The following is an 18,331-nucleotide window of genomic DNA, read 5'->3' on the forward strand; positions in this document are numbered from 1 at the left end:
GGGGGGCTGTCAGGGGGCAGGGGTGGGGAGAGGGATCAGAGCAGTCAGGGGACAGGGAGCAGAGGGGTTTAGATGGGTCGGGAGTTCTGGGGGGAGTTGTCAGGGGGTGGGGAGTGGTTGGATGGGGCGTGGGAATCCCAGGGGTCTGTCTGGGGGTGGGGGTGGGGGGGTGGATAAGGGTTGGGGCAGTCAGGGGCCAGGTAGGGGGTAGGGTCCTAGGGGGCCAGTTAGGATGGGGGGAGGGTCTCAGGAGGGGGCAGTTGGGGGACAAGGAACAGGGAGGCTTAGGTAGGGGGGTGGAGTCCTGGGGGGCAGTTAGGGGCAGGGGTCCCAGGAGGGGACAGTCAGGGGACAAGGAGCGGGGGGAGGGTTGGAGGTTCTGGGGTGGGAAGTGGGAGGGGCAGGGGCAGGGCTAGGACAGGACGGGGGCAGAGCTCCTCCCATCCTCTTTTTTTGCTTGCTGAAATATGGTAACCCTATTGTTAGGTCTCGGAGTGGCTGATAAGACCATGTGCTGTGCCTGTGTTTCTCCAGCTGTGAGGTTCCAAGTGAGAGTCAACACCAGAAACAGAAGCTACATTTTTTTCTGTCTTTGCTGTTCTTTTCTTCACCTTTGTATATGTTTGTTTTGTATTGTCTTCTAGTAAACGGGGTCGGACTTTAACAAACAACAACAGCTCCACCCATCTCAACTAGCTTCTACTCTTTTCCCCAAAAGGATACTAGTTATCATCTCAGAGACTGTCAGACAAGGGATTTTTTTCCTTCTAAAAACCCTCTCGATCTAAAGAAAAAGGGAACAGGGGATAATGTTAAAATGAAAGCCTTACTTAACAGTTCAACTGTTTTTTCCTTTATCTTTAATAAAGGGTTAAAAGAATTTTTAAAAGTATGTTTGCCATGATACTAAGCAGACTAAAGTCTCTGTATACCAAACTCCAAATCTTGTTTAGAACTGTTTAATATTGAACAGTAATTGGAATATGTTAACACCTTTTACTCTTTGGGCCCACATATTCCAGCTAAAGTAATACAACAAATCTTCCCAGGGACAGAATGGACAGTTTTGGTATAACTTAAACATTGGAAAAGTTTCTTCCTTATCTAGGGCAACTAGAAGATGCTTTATTCCCTGAAGTATGAGGGTTTATATCCATTTGTAAAAAAAATAATGTTCAGTCCTATCCAATCCAACTGTGGATGCTCTCATTAGCCATATACATTTTTTTTCAGTGCAGCTAAACTTTTGGAGCCAGATCCTCCAGCCCCAGTGGTGGGGGAGCAGACAGCTAAAAGCTACTTTTCGTTCCTGCTTTGCTCAACTGTTACTCCTGGGGGGAAATCTGCACCAAAAAATTGAAACATTCTGCACCAAAAAATTCAGCACACAATATTTTAAAATTCTGCAAAAATGTGCATATTTTATTTGTCAAAATAACAAAATCTAGATCATGCCAGTTTCACTTACTTTAGTAATTTATTTCAAAATACCTGTCAGCAAGTATGTTTGTTACAATATAGACAACAAAAAAAGATTCAGGAAATGTTTTTTTGACAGACAGATTCCTTAGTAGGCATATTAATACAGAAGGTTGAGTAATAATTCATTTAAACACAATACAGAAATGTATTTTCCGCACCCCTCAGAAACAGTGCAAAGGCTTTGAGTAGTCAGAGGAGCTAAGGGAAAGGGAAGGAATTGCTGGGTGTAAACCTGGAGGGCTGTTGGGTGTGGATGGGAGAAGTATAAAACAGGTTGGGGCGGGTTGCTAGGGAGCCTTCCCCATGGAGAACTTGGCTGATCCCTAGCCTCTCCCATTCAGTCAGGCATATCTGCCCCTGTCCCCATGTGTCCCTGCACTCTCCCTCCCCCTTATCCCCATGTGTCCTGCACCCCCACTCAGCCACCCCTCTACCCTGTCCCCATGTGTCCCTGCACCCTCTGCCCCCTGTCCCTATGTGGCAAAGCACTCCCACTCCCATTCAACCCCTAGCTCAGTGCTGTCATCCCACTAGCTCCTGTGCCCACAGCCCACTCTGCCCCCCCACACACACACTTGCCCTTCTCAAACCCCCCAGCAGCCCTGTGTACCTTGCACTGTCCATCCCCGCCCCTCCACATATCCCATACCTCCTCACCTGGCCCTGCAGGCAAGATGTTGTGAGGAAGGCAACCACGGTCCCCTCCCTATCAGTGAGCTGGCTGCCTTCTCTTCTGCTGCCACAGCAGCTCCTGGTGGGCGAAAGGTATAATTTCAACATCTATTCACAGAACCTATTTCCTGAGGGGGGAAAAATCTGTGGGGGACATAAATTCTGCCTGTGCACTTTGGAGAAGAATTCCCCCAGGAGTAATCTGTATTGAGTTTAAACTCAGCACAACTCAGGATCTGGCACTGGGCCTTAATGATATCTAGTGAAAATGAATTGCAAAGGCAATTATATGTTGTGCATAGAAAGGATTTATTTTTATAATTTTAAAATTTGCTGCCTTTTAATTTCATATTCATGTTTAGGCTCCAAGAGTACAAACAGCTAAGTGCATGCTAACTTTAGTTCATCCCAGAAATCAATGGGCCTGCTCATATACTTAAAGTGTTTGCAGAATTAGAGCATTAGGCACCTGAATAAGAGCCCTGAAGTCCATGCCAAATGTCTCTTTTCTTGTTATAATTAAAGAACAAAAGTGTAAAAAAATCACGGATATAATTATATAAGCACAATCCATTTTAATCTACTAAAAGCTGCTTTCCTTTCCAAAAACATCCCCAATCCAGCACTCCTTGCTTGGTGCAGGGTCTGGGAGGGAGTAAAGGTGTGGGAAGGGGTTCCGACCTGGGACAGGAGGTTCGAGGTGCAGGCTCCTGCCAGGCGGCGCTTACCTCAGGTGGCTCCCAGTCGGCGGCACAGTGGGGCTAAGGCAGGCTCCCAGAAGCAGCCGCCATGTCCAGCCCCTAGGCGGAGGGGCCCAAGGCTCTGCACGGTGTGTGCTGCCCGCGCCCACAGGTGCCACCCCCACAGGGCCCATTGACCGTGGTGCCCGGCCAATGGGATCTGTGGAGCCAGCACTGGGGGGCGGGGGCAGCGCACAGAGCTTCTTTGATCGCCCCTGTTCCTAGGAGCCACAGGGACATGCCAGGAGCTGCCGGGAGCTGCGTGGAGCCAACCGGACTTCTGGCAACCTGGCAAGCCAATGCTCGCAGTGGAGTCCAGCCCCATGGCGGGGCGCCGAAGCTTGGGGCTTCCAGCCTGTGGCACGGAGACTTTCCGCGGGCCGGATGAAATTAAGCAGCTGGCTGGATCCAGCCCATGGCCGTAGGTTCCCCACCCCTGTCTTAAAGGCACAGGCATCCCAATGCCTAGACACCGCAACTCCTCTCTGTCTGATGTAACTTACTGAGGTGCTGCAGAGACTTGATTCAGTGAAATATTTTATATATACCTCCTCTGAAACAAAGAATCCCTTATCATTGTATCTGACTGCATAAAGTCTCATAGCAGATCACAAATTTGCCTTATCTGTTGCTTGGATCTTAGCACTTCATTACGTACCTTTGTTATTGTGCAGATGCATGTCAGTGTGCTATTTAATTTATATTTCAACAAATATTCATTGAAAATATGTATAAGTAAGTACTTGCTAGTAGTTTTAGCAATGACATCTGTGTTGCTTTATTTTTTACTGTGATTTCTAATTTGGAATTTTTAATTCTAACATTTTCTTCTTGTTTTTAGAGCAGAAGTTTATTCTCTTGGATCGTCTGACTTCCAGTCTGACTGAATTTCTGGCCTGGTCTCACCACTTTGTTTTCATTCTATCCACTAACGGTGATTGCCTTTTGCAAGTGTTATTTTGCCTCTCAATCCAGCCCTTAGTGTTTTTCCGCATGCCATTGCAGAAATTAGGACAGGTCAGCAAATCAGAACAACTTTATGTATCAGTAACTGCTACTGGTTACCGTTTGCTACCCCTGTTCCAGGAGCAGATTAGGTGAGACAGCAGTTTAATATCAGTAACTGCTACTGGGAGCAAATGAAGACAGAGAGCAGGTTTTCACACTGCACTGGCAGCCCAGAGTCCCCTCCTGCCTTGTGTCCATGCTCCAGTCTCACCACAGACCGGCCCCACTTCCCGGGAACCGCTTTTGGAGCGTCCCGGGGACAGTTCAGGGCTGTGGCTCCTGAACCTCCCCCGGCCCCGTCATCACCCACCCACCTCCAGCAGCTCTTGGGGTCTCTCCCCCCGCCCCTTTGCACAGGCGCCGCTCTCCCAGGCGTGCGTTACCTGCTCGGCCTGGGGCACGTTCCGCTCCCCCCGAACTTCTCTCCTGCTCTCACCTGTTTCTAAGACGCTGTTGCTGTAGCAACGGGTTTCGCTTCTGATTGGCCGGGAGGCCGGGGCTACATGGCAACCGTAAGCCAGGCGCCTATTGGATGCCCGCTTGGGAGACGGTGATGGGGACTCCGGAGACGCGGCGCACGCGAGGCAGCCGGGGGCGGGGGTTGCACACCTGGGGCGGGGTCGCGGCGCGTGGGGCGGGGCTCCCCGGCCCTCGAGTGCGCATATGGACGGGAGCTTGGGGGAGCGCTGGCAGCGAGGGGATCCCGGGGCTCGAGCTCTCGGTGCCTCTGGCAGTGCAAAGGGGCCGGGCCGACCTGCCTGCCGCCGTCTAACCCGATGCACGGGGCGTTGCAGTGAAATGCAAGAAAACCCACCAGTGCAAATGAGGGGGCGGCGGGGAGACGCTTCAAAATGACTCCAGTCTGACTGAGGGACTCTAGAGAGCTGTGGCACGTGTGGGCTTTAGCATTCATTGAGCCTGATTTCAGTCAGCCCTGCTGTGCATAGCTGCTGGAACTAGTGGTGCTGGAGGTGCTGCAGCATCCCCTGGCTTGAAGTGGTTTCCATCATATACAGGGTTTACAGTTTGGTTCAATGGCTTTCAGCACCCACTCCGCCATACAAATTATTCCAGCACCCCTGGTCCTGTGTTCTGGGCTCTCTTGCAAAAATTATAACCATACCCATAATAAATGCTCACTACTGAGAGATGTGTATTTTGCCCACTACCACTAATTGTTGTCATAACAACAACCCCCTAGTTTGGGTAGTTCAGGTGCAATGGTGATGGGGCAGTATAACAGCCTGGCAGGGCTGGCTCTAGCAATTTTGCTGCCCCAAGCAGCAAAAAAAAAAAAAAAAAAAAAAAACAAGCCGCAATTGGCAGCAGCTCTACCACCACTTCATTCTACGGCGGCAATTCGGCGGTATGTCCTTCGCTCCAAGACGGAGTGACGGCCCCGCCGCTGAATGGCTGGATGTGCTGCCCCCCTCTTCATTGGCCGCCCCAGGCACCTGCTTGCTACGCTGGTGCCTGGAGCTGGCCCTGCAGCCTGGACAGAGTAGATAGCACTTTGCAAACATAAAGTGCACAAGCCTCCGTTTGGAAAATATAAACATCTTTTGAATCCAAGTTAACAAACAGGAAAAAAGGACTTTTACAATCAGGTTCTGTCCCCCACGTTAGCCCCTATGCACTGCTCTGATGGCATATAAAGGCAACTAATGCACAGCAGCTGGTTAGAGGAGAATTTCCCCAGCACTGGCACAGTTTAGGGCCACTGTAAGCAGCCCTGCACTGCCCCACTCACAAGCCCTGGGATGGGCTGGTATAAATTAGAGCAGTCCCCAGCTCCTCTCACTTATGTAACTCCTGCAGAACAACATACAGGAGTCACAGCAGGGCTCAGGATACGTCCACTGCTTGGCTTTTTTACACACCCACTACGTATGCTAAGATATCCTGCCAGACATCTCAGGGCTGAGCTACTCTTCCTAATGGCACTATTATTAACCAGACTGCAGGCTCAGCCTCTACATCACTCTTTCTAGTACATGTGGGTGCCTTCGGGAACAGGGATAGGGCTCACCATAATATCTTCCGGTAAGGACTTGATTTAAAGCTCATTGAAGTCACTGTTAACTTCAGTGAACCTTGGATCACACATATAATCTGAAATTCCACTTAATTCTGACAAATTAATTCTAATTTAGGCATTCTGATGTATTGCAAACAATGGTGAGTCACAGACTATGGACTACATGTGTTGTGGAGTATGTAGTAGGAGTGATAATTAAAATCCCTTTTTACTAAGGAAGAATGAAGGCAGCAGTGTTTGTTTTAAATAGAAATCTCCTCCCTCCCTCCCCCAAGAGCTTATTAACAAGAGCAAGTAAGTACAGTACAATAGTAAAGACTACTACATAGTATGGTACTTTCCATATATAGGTACATACAGTCCTGCTATCCAGATGGGAATGGTCCCTTTGGCTTCAGGGGGACCACTTGTGTGAGTAAAGACTACTCTCAAGAGTAAGCTTTGCACAATGGAGCCCTAAAAGACAAATTCAGTTTTAAGTCATCCTGCCACCAACCTGGTCCTTTTGTATATACAAAAAGATAAAATGTGTATCACCAGCACTACTGCAGAAGCAAAGAACAGTTTCTATTAAAACCTAACACTGCATGAAATTAATGGTGTAGGCAAACAAACATTTCAATACCCACAGTTTCATCACTAAGGTGATATTTTGTTAATAGGATATAGTTTTGGAGCCTGATCATGCAAGCCACTGTCTGAATACCCCTTTATTTATGTCAAGCAAGCTTTTTGCCATGAGTACAAATTGTAAGATAGATTGAATCTTAAATCTATCCTAAGGCTAATACGAAGTGTCTAGTTTTCACATTTGGAAACCTACATAAGACAAAGGAAGCATCAGAGGGGTATTTTTTTATCAATTTATTGAGACAGACTTCATTTCTGTCCAGACTAATAGGAGGACATAAATTCCTCCACATTGACATAATAGGAATCCATTTTCTGTGACCTTGCACAAACTTGGATTTTTTTTTTTAATATAAATTGAACCACATCTTTTGACAGTTGCATTGCTGCAATTGTGTCTTGCAGAAATAAATCTTGGCACATGCACACCTAATTAAGGTGTTAATGTTCTTTATTTTCAGAATTCCAGCAATCTACTCAACATTCCAATGGTTCATGCTTTAGAAGCTAACTTCCAGCAGTGCTGCAGTTACAGCCTAAGGTCCTGATCCCACAAATACTCGAGTAACTTTACATGTACTTGAAATCCCTTGAAGTTCAATGGGACTGCTCATATGTGTGGATTTACTCAAATGCATGTTTGCAGGATTGCAGCCGTACGGTGGCCTTAAAGGGAACAGCAGAGGCTAACAGAGGGAATTTGCCTGGGAGTTCGCCTGGGGAGAGCTCACTGAGGCTTTCATCTGCAGGTTTCTCTGAGTAGTTCCTGCAACAGTTGAGGAAGCTCTTAAGAGGACGGTGATATGGAAGGTGAGCGATCAGCTGTTGTAACCTGCACAGGTTGTGCCATGTTTGTCTTTCTTCCACAGGACAGAAGCGACTTTGTCTGTACAAAGTGCAAGCTGGTCTCCATATTGGAAGAGAAGGTTCGAGGGCTGGAGAAACGAGTATCGACTCTGCGTTGCATAAGGGAAAATGAAGATTTCCTGGACAGACGTCAGGAGATGCTTCTACGGCCACAATGTTCTGAAGATTCAGAGCAGGCGCAGTAGGGACAGAAGGATTGTGAAGAGGTTTGGCAGCATGTGACCTCCAGAAGGAGAAAGAGGAGTGTCCATGCACCAATGGAGATACAGGTGAGCAGTCGTTTCCATGTTCTCTCTACAGGTACTAATGCAGAGAGTGGACTAAGTGACCCATCTGAGGGAAGGGAGCAGAAGGAGACTCCACTGATTGGAAGGCAAAAGATGCACTGTCCTAGGGATGGTGGTTCCATGACCACCACTCCCAAGAGGAGGAGGAGGGTGGTGGTGGTCGGGGACTCCCTCCTCAGGGGGACTGAGTCATCTATCTGCCGCCCCAACCGGGAAAACCGAGAGGTCTGCTGCTTGCCAGGAGCTAGGATACAAGATGTGACGGAGAGACTGCTGAGACTCATCAAGCCCTCGGATCGCTACCCCTTCCTGCTTCTCCACATGGGCACCAATGATACTGCCAAGAATGACCTTGAGTGGATCACTGCAGACTACGTGGCTCTGGGAAGAAGGATAAAGGAGTTTGAGGCGCAAGTGGTGTTCTCGTCCATCCTCCCTGTGCAAGGAAGAGGCCTGGGTAGAGACCGTCGAATCGTGGAAGTCAACGAATGGCTATGCAGGTGGTGTCAGAGAGAAGGCTTTGGATTCTTCGACCATGGGATGGTGTTCCAAGAAGGAGGAGTGCTAGGCAGAGACGGGATCCACCTAACGAAGAGAGGGAAGAGCATCTTCGCCAGCAGGCTGGCTAACCTAGTGAGGAGGGCTTTAAACTAGGTTCACTGTGGGAAGGAGACCAAAGCCCTGAGGTAAGTGGGGAAATGGGATCCTGGGAGGAAGCACAAGCAGGAGAGCGCAAGAGGGGAGGACTCCTGTCTCATGCTGAGAAAGAGGGGAGATCGATGAGTTATCTTAAGTGCCTATACACAAATACAAGAAGCCTGGGAAACAAGCAGGGAGAACTGGAAGTCCTGGCACAGTCAGGGAACTATGATGCGATTGGAATAACAGAGACTTGGTGGAATAACTCACATGACTGGAGTACTGTCATGGATGGATATAAACTGTTCAGGAAGGACAGGCAGGGCAGAAAAGGTGGGGGAGTTGCATTGTATGTAAGAGAGGAGTATGACTGCTCAGAGCTCCGGTATGAAACTGCAGAAAAACCTGAGAGTCTCTGGATAAAGTTGAGAAGTGTGAGCAACAAGGGTGATGTCGTGGTTGGAGTCCGCTATAGACCACCAGACCAGGGGGATGAGGTGGACGAGACTTTCTTCTGGCAACTAGCAGAAGTTGCTAGATCGCAGGCCCTGGTTCTCATGGGAGACGTTAATCACTCTGATATCTGCTGGGAGAGCAATACAGCGGTGCACAGAAAATCCAGGAAGTTTTTTGAAAGTTTAGGGGACAATTTCCTGGTGCAAGTGCTGGAGGAACCAACTAGGGGCAGAGCTTTTCTTGACCTGCTGCTCACAAACAGGGAAGAATTAGTAGGGGAAGCAAAAGTGGATGGGAACCTGGGAGGCAGTGACCATGAGATGGTCGAGTTCAGGATCCTGACACAAGGAAGAAAGGAGAGCAGCAGAATACGGACCCTGGACTTCAGAAAAGCAGACTTTGATTCCCTCAGGGAACAGATGGGCAGGATCCCCTGGGAGAATAACATGAAGGGCAAAGGAGTCCAGGAGAGCTGGCTGTATTTTAAAGAATCCTTATTGCGGTTGCAGGAACAAACCATTCCGATGTGTAGAAAGAATAGTAAATATGGCAGGCGACCAGCTTGGCTAAACAGTGAAATCCTTGCTGATCTTAAACGCAAAAAAGAAGCTTACAAGAAGTGGAAGATTGGACAAATGATCAGGGAGGAGTATAAAAATATTGCTCAGGCATGCAGGAGTGAAATCAGGAAGGCCAAATCACACTTGGAGTTGCAGCTAGCAAGAGATGTTAAGAGTAACAAGAAGGGTTTCTTCAGGTATGTTAGCAACAAGAAGAAAGTCAAGGAAAGTGTGGGCCCCTTACTGAATGAGGGAGGCAACCTAGTGACCGAGGATGTGGAAAAAGCTAATGTACTCAATGCTTTTTTTGCCTCTGTCTTCAGGAACAAGGTCAGCTCCCAGACTGCTGCACTGGGCAGCACAATATGGGGAGAAGGTGACCAGCCCTCTGTGGAGAAAGAAGTGGTTCGGGACTATTTAGAAAAACTGGACGTGCACAAGTCCATGGGGCCGGATGCGCTGCATCCGAGGGTGCTAAAGGAGTTGGCGGATGAGATTGCAGAGCCATTAGCCATTATTTTTGAAAACTCATGGTGATCGGGGGAGGTCCCAGATGACTGGAAAAAGGCTAATGTAGTGCCCATCTTTAAAAAAGGGAAGAAGGAGGATTCGGGGAACTACAGGCCAGTCAGCCTCACCTCAGTCCCTGGAAAAATCATGGAGCAGGTCCTCAAGGAATCAATTATGAAATACTTAGAGGAGAGGAAAGTGATCAGGAACAGTCAGTATGGATTCACCAAGGGGAAGTCATGCCTGACTAACCTAATTGCCTTCTATGATGAGATAACTGGCTCTGTGGATGAGGGGAAAGCAGTGGATGTGTTATTCCTTGACGTTAGCAAAACTTTTGATACGGTCTCCCACAGTATTCTTGCCGCCAAGTTAAAGAAGTATGGGCTGGATAAATGGACTGTAAGGTGGATAGAAAGCTGGCTAGATCATCGGGCTCAACGGGTAGTGATCAATGGCTCCATGTCTAGTTGGCAGCCGGTTTCAAGCGGAGTGCCCCAAGGGTCGGTCCTGGGGCCGGTTTTGTTTAATATCTTTATTAATGATCTGGAGGATGGTGTGGACTGCACTCTCAGCAAGTTTGCAGATGACACTAAACTAGGAGGCGTGGTAGATACACTAGAGGGTAGGGATCGGATACAGAGGGACCTAGACAAATTAGAGGATTGGGCCAAAAAAAACCTGATGAGGTTCAACAAGGACAAGTGCAGAGTCCTGCACTTAGGACGGAAGAATCCCATGCACTGCTACAGACTAGGGACCGAATGGCTAAGTAGCAGTTCCGCAGAAAAGGACCTGGGGGTCACAGTGGACAAGAAGCTGGATATGAGTCAACAGTGTGCAATTGTTGCCAAGAAGGCTAATGGCATTTTGGACTGTATAAGTAGGGGCATTGCCAGCAGATCGAGGAACGTGATCGTTCCCCTTTATTCGACATTGGTGAGGCCTCATCTGGAATACTGTGTCCAGTTTTGGGCCCCACACTACAAGAAAGATGTGGAAAAATTGGAAAGAGTCCAGCGGAGGGCAACAAAAATGATTAGGGGTCTGGAGCACATGACTTATGAGGAGAGGCTGAGGGAACTGGGATTGTTTAGTCTCCAGAAGAGAAGAATGAGGGGGGATTTGATAGCAGCCTTCAACTACCTGATGGGGGGTTCCAAAGAGGATGGAGCTGGGCTGTTCTCAGTGGTGGCAGATGACAGAACAAGGAGCAATGGTCTCAAGTTGCAGTGGGGGAGGTCCAGGTTGGATATTAGGAAACACTATTTCACTAGGAGGGTGGTGAAGCACTGGAATGCATTACCTAGGGAGGTGGTGGAGTCTCCTTCCTTGGAGGTTTTTAAGGCCCGGCTTGACAAAGCCCTGGCTGGAATGATTTAGTTGGGAATTGGTCCTGCTTTGAGCAGGGGGTTGGACTAGATGACCTCTTGAGGTCCCTTCCAACCCTGATATTCTATGATTCTATGATCCCAGTTATCCTTTTTACAGTTGAAAAACATTTTCCTGTGGGTCCCATATTGGCCATGGGGGACTCTGGGCATGTGCCCTGTTGGCCTGTGTGATAATCTGCATGGGGGGATGATGGAAGCTCTGGCCAGAGCCCTCCCCACGCACCCAGCTTTGAGAGGAGATTCCGCTCTCCAGCACGCATGGCTCCCTCCCAGCACCCACAGCTCCATGCCAGCTCCTACCTTGTTGGTCTCCCAGGGGACGGAGAGAAGCCCTCTGGCCAGTGGGCGGGCTGAAGGTAGTGAGCAGAGGGGAAGGGGCCGGGGGCTTCTTCCACTTCCCCCTTTTTTTTTTAAATTGCCCCCCCGCGCTGCTAATTGGTTGTCCTGATTCACTCTGCACATGTGCAGCGAGGAAGACGCCAGGTGCAAACTGCACACAACCCCAGCCAGCCTCCGTACAGGTAGGGACAGTGGAGTCAGAGCACAGCACAAGTAGAACAGGCTGGGGCCCCGCAGCCTGGTGGTGCTCCAAATTTTCGGGTGCCCTACACAGCCGCGTATGCTGCATATGCCTAAGGACGGCCCTGCCCTTGAAATATGTGTTAAGAACTTATGCTAAACAATTCATTCCATTTTGTATTTAGCTCTCACACTCTCAGCCTATGGCTACACTATGAGAGCGCTCCTGCCAACAAAGCACTGTTCACACCAGCGCTTTTCATTTATAAAACTTTTGTCGTTCGGAGGGTGGTGGTGTTTTTTTAATACCTCTGAACGACAAAAGTTTTGCCGACAAAGTGCCAGTGTAGACAAACCCTCAGTGAGTTTTCCAGACCTGAAGAAGAGCTCTGGGTAAGCTCGAAAGCTTGTCTCTCTCACCAACAGAAAATGGTCCAACAAAAAATATTAGCTCACCCCCCCTTCTCTCTCTATACTCAAAAGCACCATTCAACGTCCCCCCTCCCCCCACTTGCAAGATTAAAGAACTAGCAAAAGTATTTGGTTCATTCATTTCAGAATAACATTTAAAACTTTCATTGGCCTTTATCTGGGTTTTTAAAAATGGATCTTTTTCCCCATCATCTTGAGGAGGTTTGTGTATTCTAACATGCATCCATGTGTGAGGGCCTTAATAGGGAAGGGTGAGCTTCAAAGGGGTCTAATCTCAGGCCTGTGCAGTAGCTGCTGAACACTTCTCACACTCAAGCCCAAGGGGTGGAGGGTTGAGTAGGTATAAATGTTTAGCTAAACTGAAGACTTGCAAGCTTGCAGAATTTGGCTGGCAATCTCCTGAAAGTCTCTCATGACATTTCTAATATTTCCCTTTCCAACAAAGGTAGAATAGCCTTTCATCGTTCTGCAGCAACAGACCTACTGAGAACCAGGAACTAGTAGATGTGCAAGAATGAAAAGTATTTTTTAAAAGAAATGATCTGGAAAAAGTTAAATTCTGCTTCAGTTCAAGTTTTGGGCAGAGGGTGTTCATTGTTGTTATATTATTTAATATATTTTCATGTATTTGTTATGTACCAGTGGGTTTGGCCCTATGCAGACACAAATAAAATAAGAGTCTGTCTCCGTGAGAGCTCCTAGACTAAAAGCTTTGGGTTAGTTCTTATTTTATCCCAGCTGGTTCACACACAGGGAGTTCTTAGCTCTCACATATATTATGGATGATTCTTTTCCACAGTTATGAGGAAGCATCTGTAATACCATGAGGCCTGCAGACTTAGCACACTGTTATGCCAACTGGGTTATGAGTATCCAAGTGTGAGGATTATGTTCAGAATTGGCAAAAGCACAGTACGTCACAGAGATGGTGACTGTGGATTCAGCCTGTCTGCAGAAAGTGCTTCAATACCACCTCCATCAGACAGACCAATGGGATGGAGATGCTGCTGCTAGGGAATTTGCTTGCCTGCCTCGAACTTATATGCATCTGCATTTGATTTTTTTTTTAAGTTTATGAAAATGCCATTAGATACAGCCATTTGGCTCCTGGCTATAGCCACTTTGGCCCTCATTGTCACAAAGTTTGAGTAGCCCTGTTCTTGACTATCACTATTGCACTACAATTGCTTCTGTACCTTGCATGCTATCACAAAGAATTCCTTTTTACAGCAGGGATAGAATCCCATTTTACAGAATACATTTCCCTTCTAAGGACAGTTTTTACCTTATTCCCTTCCCTACAGCACATGAACCTGTCTCTCCCCCTACTCCCTCCACTATCCAAGGTCTCCTAGACAAGAAGACATCATTCCCTCTGTATCCATACATGTTGACCATCCTTCACAAGTGGATCTCACAGCTCTTGTTTGGGTGTTATCCACAGAGCAACTTCTGCCGGTCTCAGGCCCCACCAAAAAAAGTTGCTGCATACCCTCAAGGTCTCCTGCTTGGTGGGATAGCACAGCCTGCTAGAATCCCCACAATAACAAGCTCAGTTTAACAACAGAGCCGTACCTATTGATTGTACTGGCAGCAGGTACAGAGGCAGCTCTCCTCTTGCTGCTGTGTTGTTGGCATAATCACTTTCACTGTCTCCCCAAAGGCAGACAGCACACATCGCAACTTCATTACAATTACTTCCTGAAAATAGGTCCTGCCCAGCTGCGAGGAGCTACACACCGCACCCGTAGTGGTTAGCTGTGGTTGTCCCAAACAAAACACCCACTCACCCAGCCAAAACAGTAACTTTTTACAAAGTAATATAGACCTTCTCCAGGCCCTCTCCACCCAATGAAATCCTCCTTCCTGTGGGGCCTGGTTGCAGCTACTTGGGAGCAAAGTCCAGGCAGCACAGCTCCAATGGTACTGCATTCCGTGGAGTGGAGAGGGTTTAAGTGGGACTTGGGTTGGTACACAGCTCTCTGCACCAGCAAGGATTTCACCTGTCAAGGGGAGGCAGAGCCATATGCTCCCTTTTTACTACAAAAGGTGGGGGGAGGGTAATTCTACTCCAAAAGCAAGCTGTGAAAAGTAATATGCACCGTGCTACCCAGGCAGGAGAAAAAAACAAAAGTTGTGGTACCTAACACTGAGATTAGCTCTTGAATGGGTGGTTCTAGCCAAAGCAACTACTATTTCTGGAGAAGATTAGGAGTCGTGCAGTGCTAGACAGTGGTGGTATCTGTACTTCAGGTCACAGAGACTGGACAATTACAGTGGGGTTTTTTGAACCTCTTGCATTCTTATATGAAGACCACACCCCCTAACTATTTCCAGATGGGTGCTGTAGATCTTAGGCATCCAGGGAAGTGGTTATAAATGGCCACATGGGGGTGATGGGGATTTCTATCATCAGAGTTTGTTTTGGTTTTTTACAGGTTTCTACGTTATTTTTCCAGGACAGAACATGAAGAATTTTGGCTTTACTTTGATTCCTATTTCCTCAAACCACAGCCCATTGTTTGCAGTTTCATTTTTATGCTTTAAGATGGTATGGCGGCATCATGTGGTTTTACAGAGGAGGTTTTGGCTTGTGTGCTTACAGCAATTTTTTTTTACAATAAGTATCTTTTCCCACATAAATCATTGTAGTCCTAGGCCTTGTTTGGGGGAAAGGGTACTTGTGTAGCACAGGAAGCAGAAGATGTTTTTCAGTTTGAATGCAGAACTTATCTTAGTACATTAACTATTTAAAAAAAAGACTTTGAAGAGAAGTCTTTAGCATAGATAGAGCTCTGCAAATCCACCGATATCCACTTTATATCCTCGGTTATCCGTGGATCATTTATTCAGATTGTAGATCGGATGCGGATACAAATTTTGTATCCACGCAGGGCTCTAAGTATAGACAGACTGGAAAATCAGCATTGCTGCCTCTTCCCACATTGGAAAAAAGATTAGGTGAGTATCCTGAAGGCTCCTTCTCACTGTTGGTAAAATGAACATTACTCTGTGACCCTCTGCACCCTGTATTCACATACTAATGTGATTATGATATAATTATGTTGCATGTTGTACTAGATATGTCATGTGAGGTACCTATGGAAAAGTTATGGTTTGCTGAATATGATTATCCTGTTTGTATGAATGTATCATTTTTGTATCTAGAGTTATAAATATTGACTATGTACCTGTATTTCAAATTTGTTTACTACTGGGTAACACCCAAAAGTTTGTTTGCATTCAGGCTAGCCAGCACATCATCCTGGCCTATTCAAGTTGAATGGCCCATCAGCAAGGACATTTGGCCATGCATAGGCGCCAACTTCTGCTCCCGCAAAAGGTGTACCTACCTCAGTTTTCCCCCTGAGGTAAGCCAAGGTCTCTACATCAGACTCTCTTTTCTCCATAGTACCCCATCTTGGGACTGGTTTATTACAGAAATATTCCACAAGTAGTCCAAAATGTAAGTCCCAACACATAGTCCATTTGTCACTCTCAACATAAGTAGTCATTAAAATTGCAAGACATCTCATCCCTCAGCACCCCATGTATCACACACTGGCACCTTCTGCCACATGCAGACTTTTTGTCAGTCTTCTTCTGCCAGGATAGCCACCCCAGCCCTTCCAGTTGGAGTGCAGCACCTTTCTTCCCCCCCACCCCCAGCCTCTTTGCTAGGAGATCATCCTCACCAAGGGAGCATCCCTCTCTCCTGTTGGCCCCTGAAGTGTTCCCCTGGTTCTAGTTTGCTGGTGTGACGATGTCAGCAGATAAACCCCTCCACTGCTCCTCTGCCTTCAGCCATCTCCAGCCCTGGGCTCTGGCTTAGAAGTCAGCAGGCAACTCCTCCTCTCCAGGCCTGGCACTCTGGCTTAGGAATACCGGACAGTAAATTCCTCTTGCTGCTCTCCTGTCTTCACCCTTCACCTATTAATCAGATACTATCTCCTGGCTCTGGTAATGGTCAGTCACCCACCCACCTGCCCCCTCCCTTTTCAACTCTCACTCAGGCAGGTGTTTCACCAGGTCTCTCTCCCTCTCACATGCTGGCAGATCTTTTCTAGCCCAGGTGTTGCCCTGCCCTCGTAAGCTGGCTGAATGAGAGCCCTTGGTCTGGCACCGGGGCATGGGATCTGCTTCATTTACAGGGGCCAGGCACACTGTGATATAGAGATTCTCTCGTTCTTAAATGAACGAGCCTATTTTCGTAAACTCCCTCTTCTTTGTCCGCTAATATACCACCAGCATATCCAGATGTCCTTTCTTCCAGTATGTAAAGTTAGTTGTGTGCCTTTTGTTTTGCAGCATCTACATTGCATTAAATGAACAGTACCTTACATCTGTGTACATTTGTGATTTGACCACTAGAGGTCACCAGTCTATGCAGTCTACATTAAAGCAATTGAGTGGATTATTGAGTAGGAGAAAGTACAATAGTGAAGAGGGCACTACTACTATTTAGAACATCTCTGCCCTGTGTCCCCCAGCAACAGCTTATGTCTCATGATATATGAGCACTTCCTTTTACATTAATGGTCACTGTTGGGTTTTTTGTTTTAAACGCTAATGCGTTTCTTTTTAGCCTTTCCCCTTTCAGGAGAGAGGGTAGGGTTGTTATTTAAAGCCTTCCTCCAAAATCTTTACTTATGGCTACTAAGTGGAACTATTTTTAACATTGGTGAGTATGAGGGAAGAATCTGAGTGGCTGATGATAATAATGAGCCAAGCATATAAAGCTTTATAATTATAGTCTGAACTATTGAGCTCCCGTAACCTTGGCCATATTATTAGCTGAGGACCAGTAGAGTAAGAATGTTTAGTGATTTCTCACTAGCTTCCTTTTCTGTCTTTCTACTACTTAACAAGTACATGCCTGGCCATGTAAGCCTTTCCTACACAAGGAAAATTTTGCCAGAATTTCTCACCAGTGCTAATGCTTTCTCAGATCCATGATGTTAGCACTGTTGGGAGCTCTAGTTTAGGCAGGCTGCTAGCAGTTTAAACACAATGTAACGCTTGATTAAAACTGCTGTGAGCAGGTTAGATGAAGAGGGATGGATCCTCAGGTCCTGCAGCACGGGGCTCTCTGGGGGCTGCCTCAGTCCCTATCAGAACTTAAAGCTGCCTCAGGGTGGCTCCAAGTTCCATCCGTTTGTCATGGTGCCATGTGACAGCTGGGAATGGAACCCAGACTCTTCACCCCCACTAACCATGAATCGATGCTTGTCATGCTTTCTCTCCTATTTGAGCCTTCTCCCTTTGAGAGCTATACCCGGATGAATCAAGGCCCGTGGGAGTAATACCTAATACATGTCTGCACATCAGGGGACTGGTTCTATGAAATGCTGTGTGCCTTCAGTTCTCGTTGTGTTCAGCACCTCATACGGCATGGGTCACAAGCACAGTAGCCTCTGTGTGTTAACAGCCCATTTTTAATTTTATTGCAATTAACAGCATGTGCCATCCAGCTCTTCCTCTTGTATTCTGCAGAATCCTAACATTAAATGGAATCTGAGTTGAGTAATTAACTACAACAAAACTCACCAATTGCTGTTCCAAGCTAGTAAAATGTTATTTAAACAGAAAAATGATAAAATTGTAATTATTTAGTGTGATTGTCAAGAACATTTCATGTGAATTTTCTAATGTCCCTTCCTTCCTTCTCTCTGTTCTATTTTCAGTGATTTTTATTATAGTCATCTCAGTAAGGCATTCGCTATGGGGAAAAATTCTGAGGGCCACCACAAGGCCTATGTAATGTACCTATCTGGATAAGATCTGACCCACAGAAGGACTCTGGGGTGAATCCGTCTCAAACTCTCATGCTGAAGCTGTTCCATGGATATCAATAATTAAATATGCATTGGGCCAGAGAGAGTGAGACTCACTCTACAGTCCAATGGTCAGGGTATTCACCTGAGAGGTGGGAAACCCAAGTTCAAATTACTTCTTTACATAAGGCAGAAAGGGGAATTGAATGCTAGTCTCCTGTTGCCCAGCTGAGACCACTAGAGCTGAGAGCACAAACCATAGGGCTAACAGTTATAAGGGGTTAGAAAGTGGCATCTCCAGTCTGTCACCATTTTGTATGGCA

The 18,331-nt window shown here is 47.0% G+C and overlaps 1 protein-coding gene across 2 annotated transcripts in view; it reads right to left on the bottom strand.

The window, feature by feature from the left end:
- Positions 1 to 4,369, bottom strand: part of EFCAB6 (EF-hand calcium binding domain 6) — a 160,473-nt gene extending 156,104 nt beyond the window's left edge. The window contains exons 1-2 of one of the 2 annotated variants that reach the window (XM_065569748.1): positions 4,286 to 4,369; positions 2,140 to 2,233 (exon numbers count right to left, since the gene is read on the bottom strand). The gene's annotated coding sequence lies outside the window, so the exon portion shown is untranslated. The remainder of the gene's footprint in view (positions 1 to 2,139; positions 2,234 to 4,285) is intronic. The other variant, XM_065569759.1, reaches the window with a different exon arrangement.
- Positions 4,370 to 18,331: the final 13,962 nt, after the last annotated feature.

This window comes from Chrysemys picta, chromosome 1 (genome assembly GCF_011386835.1).
Source record: "Chrysemys picta bellii isolate R12L10 chromosome 1, ASM1138683v2, whole genome shotgun sequence".
Lineage (NCBI taxonomy): Eukaryota > Metazoa > Chordata > Testudines > Emydidae > Chrysemys > Chrysemys picta.